The sequence below is a fragment of the Lactuca virosa genome, chromosome 9 (genome assembly GCF_052849685.1).
Source record: "Lactuca virosa cultivar CGN04683 chromosome 9, Lactuca_virosa_CGN04683_v6, whole genome shotgun sequence".
In the NCBI taxonomy this organism is placed as follows: domain Eukaryota; kingdom Viridiplantae; phylum Streptophyta; class Magnoliopsida; order Asterales; family Asteraceae; genus Lactuca; species Lactuca virosa.
The window spans coordinates 163,004,007-163,008,463 of record NC_136434.1 but is presented as its reverse complement, the minus strand read 5'-3'; the positions used below and the strand labels follow the sequence as shown (position 1 = coordinate 163,008,463).

The following is a 4,457-nucleotide window of genomic DNA, read 5'->3' as shown; positions in this document are numbered from 1 at the left end:
GTCTTGAAGTTAAGAAACCCTCCAAGGGTCGATTTTGAAGCTAAAGAGTCGATTGGAGTAAGGATTTGAAGATTCAAACGCTATTGCATCAAGATTTTGCTTCGGGGTTTGCTTGATGAACATGTCTTGCAATCTTTCGGTGATGTTTTTCTGCTTTAGTTTACTGAATATGGTGTAAAAACATTTATTTCGTTTAGATTAGATGAACTCCTAATATTATGTGTCGATTTCATAATTGATGGAGTTATAAACTTAATTTTTGCTTTAAATATTGTTATAAATCTCAACCTAGCTTGTTAAAGTTTCTATTTTATTGCATTGCCTCAAAATTGTCTAGTTAAACTGTAGTTAATTTCATGAACTTCATTTACCTAGTTGTTTTATGACCATTAAATTGCTAGAGCTAGAGATTGACCATATCCTAGTATAGGTGGTAAAGTTAGTTGCTTAAGTGTGTTAGAAAGCAGTATTTAACCATAATATTTGCTTGATTACTTGACTTGACCATAGAATAGTAGTCTTTAGATTTTATCATTCAGAGTCCAAATTATCTTTAAAATAAATTTAGTGTCCTTAACTTGCATGACGATTAGAGTTAAAGTTCATGAATTGACTTATGTTAGTTAGTCTGACCATGATGACTAGTAACTTTTTTATTTGGTAGTTAACTGAATTAATTCATTGTCTTGAAATCAACCATAGGAAATAGGAAGGATTTGAAGTTAAACGGAAGTATTTTTTATCCTTGGTTAAAAATAGTTTTCTAGTTCTTTACTTTGGTTTCAAGTAATTAATTAAGTGTTTCAGTTTAACTTTTTTCTAAACTTGTAAAATCAAATAAAAACTAATTTAAAGTTTGTTTCTTTAGGTTAATTATTAGTATTATTTTCTTAATTAGAATTTCGTTTCCAGTGTTCGACTCTTACTTACTTTACTTTACTACTACGCGACTAGGTATATTGTTTATTATGTTTTAGCTGAGTTAAATAATCAGGATATAAATTTAAAGCTTTTTAAATAAATTTATAAAACACATCAATTTATTTAATCTGGACGGCAAACATTACAAACATGGTTACTATCTTGCAGAATGAATATATCCAACCTGGGATGTATTTGTGAAGTCATATTCACATCCAATAACCGAGAAAAAAAAACAGTTCAAGATGACACAAGAGTTGGCATGAAAGGACGCAGAACGTGTTTTTGGGGTTCTTACAACATGCTGCAACATATTACAACAATCGACATGGTCTTTGTTGTTGAAGAGAATAAGAGATATAATGTACGTTTGTATTATATTGCACAATATGATACTACAAGAGGAGGGTGCTGAGATATCTCATGTGCATCAACCTATTTCCCTAATGAAAGAGTCATTGTCCCAAAAATACTGCATGAATTGCGCAACGTTGAAACACACCACCATCTTTGATCCGATTTTTCTGATGACATTAGGCACGCCTACCTTCCATCTTTGGATAAGTAGTTAATTTTAATTGTTGTTTTATGTAAATAGTATTTGATTGTAGTATGTTTTTTAATTAAATCTTATTTTTATTTTTATAACTTTTTTTTAATTAGAAAAAGTTAAACAAAAAAAATTAAACATGAAAATTAAGTAGGTTGGGAGTATGGAAATATGAGATTCCATGTGTTTGGGATGAAAAAGATAGTGATGCATCCACCCTAAGATACTTGTGTCATAAGGCTTTGAGGAGTGGATTGACATTGAACTCGTCAAATCGGTGGCAAATCGGCATACGCTGCCCCACCATGGCGGCGTGTCAAGGAAAGAGGAAACACACGACAATGGGTTGCTGAGGAGAGAGGGCATGTATGTATGTATTTAAATCCTATATTTTTCCACGGTCTTTTCTTTATATCGTCTTCAATATCATAACACCACTTTTCTTGTTAGATAAAGCTTATACGAAGTCTATGTAAAGCTTAGAAGCAGCTTGAGATTGATCTGCGTTATGCTTACATTGCATCTCTTAAAACATGTTATAAATGTGAACACTGTCCCGCCTCCATGTGTTGTTAAGTCATATTATGCTCATAACATCTCTAACGGGAAGAGGCAACCACTCATCTCGTCTTCAGTTGATATTAAAACATATTATGATGTAGCCTCCAAATTGGTTGAACCACCCCTGATCTCGTTTGTTTATAAAACATTGATTTATAAACTAAATGTCTTAAGTTCGAAACTGTTTGCTTATTTGAAGGGTCTCAATTTTTTGTTTGCTTAGAGCCTCCAAATTGGTTGAACCGCCCTTTATTTCGTCTTCATTTGATATTAAAACATATTATGATGCAGCATATGAGACATCAAATTTTTAATGTTACAACACCAAATCCATCTCCACCGACATTATAACCATGATAAACATGAAACCATTGCTCAAACCCTAATATTTTTTTGAAAAATAAAAAAGCAAAATAACTTATGTCTTGTGCTTTGGATAACTCGTCCGTTTATCCAAACAGAAAGTTTGGGTAAAAAAAAGATGTAAAATAAGGTCCGGTTACACAAGAAACGGCGCCGTGTTGCTACTCGTAGGTCCCACTACTAATATTAGGGATTTTAGGGTATAATACCCTCGTGATTTGAGCCCCCTCTCTCTGTCACCTTAAATTTCTCTCCACTCCCCCCGATATAAATCAATTCTCTCTTACAACTTTCTCTCTCTACATTTCCGATGAAGCCCACCACCAAGTTTATCCTCCTCCATCCTTCCATCCAAAAGCAAGCCGGTACCGGTGTCGGTGGTGCTGGTGGAGCTCCTCATCCTCACCACCGTCTCTGGCTTTTCACTCTTCTCTCCCTTCTATCCTTCGCATTAACATTTTCCCTCTTCTCTACACTCCCTTACTCCAGAACCACCGCTTCCTCCGCCACTGCCGCCGCTTCATCACCCCCCTTACCCAAACCCGTATTCGACGCCCTCCTCCACTACGCCGGAACCACATCAAACTCCACAAACCCATCGCGTATGTCGTCGGCTGAACTCAACGCCATAGCTTCCGTCCTCCGCCGCTGCTCCTCCCCCTGCAACCTACTTGTTTTCGGTCTCACCCACGAAACCCTCCTCTGGCACGCCCTTAACATCAACGGCCGGACGACATTCGTCGACGAGAGCGCTTACTTCATTTCAAAACTCGAAGAGAAAAACCCAGGGATCGAAGCTTACGACGTTCAATTCACAACCAAAGTGAGCGATCTACACGAATTAATCGAGTATTCGAAATCGGAACGCCGGAATGAGTGTAAGCCTGTACAGAACCTCCTCTTCTCCGAATGTAAATTAGCCATTAATGACTTACCAAACCACGTATACGACGTCGCTTGGGACGCCATTCTGATCGACGGCCCACGTGGGTATTTTCCAAAAGCACCTGGAAGACTGTCGGCTATATTCACCGCCGGCGTACTCGCCCGGAGCAAAACCTCCGGCGCCGACAAGACCCATGTGTTTGTTCATGAGTTTGATAGAGAAATGGAGAGAGTGAGTAGCAATGAGTTTCTCTGCAGCGAGAATCTGGTGGAGACGGTGGGTTTATTGGGGCATTTCGTGGTGGAAAAGAGGAATCATCGTGTAAATAATTTTCAATTCTGCCGGAAACCGCCATCGTCGGCGGCGGCAGCGGAGTAATTACAGTAATCATCATACCCAGATGGCGGCATTGGGTAAAAGTAAAACCCAAAGTAGTTTTATGTAAATACAAAAGTATTTCATGTTCGATACAAGCTCTTAATGTTTTCAAGCTTTTACTTTTGATCTAATTGCAAGTTTCATGATCATCGATTTAAAACTCATATCGATTGATCATCTACTCGATTCAAGTCTAAAGACGCATTTCTTGTGAAATTCAATCTTGGTTTCTTAAATGAATGTATTTTCATGACGAAAATGTCAAGAATTTAGTACCTGGTACGCAACATTCTTAATGAATTTACAATTTGTGACATTCTACTATTACATGAAATCGAATATAATTATTACACTGGTTGTTAAATCGTTTTAAAATGATTTATACTAACATGTTTTGGATCACGCTGTTTTCAAATTTGTTTTTCAAGAAGAGTAAATACAAAGAAAATCAATTATCATATACGTCAGATGTTTAAAAAACCTTAAAGCTGAACCCAAGTGATGTTAAACTGAATAGAATAACATTTATTTTTAGAATGTCATGTTAGTATATCTCTGACATAGAATAACATTTTATTTTGGTTCAATATTGTCGTAGGAGGTGTTATTGGATTATTGGTTTTTTTGTTTAGCTAAGTAAGCCGTTAAATTTTATTTTGTAGAATACAAAATTAACTAGTAGTAGTTAGAAGAATATTGATAGTTGATAGCTGAAAGGAGTATGTTTTATTTGTGTAAAAGTGTTTAGAAAAATAGTTTTTAGTTTTTAATTATGTAAAGTTTATTGTTTTAAAAATT

The 4,457-nt window shown here is 35.9% G+C and overlaps 1 pseudogene; it reads left to right on the top strand.

The window, feature by feature from the left end:
* The first annotated feature begins 2,638 nt into the window (after nt 1-2,638).
* LOC145141234 (protein IRX15-LIKE pseudogene) lies at nt 2,639-3,790 on the top strand (annotated as a pseudogene).
* The last annotated feature ends 667 nt before the right edge of the window (nt 3,791-4,457 follow it).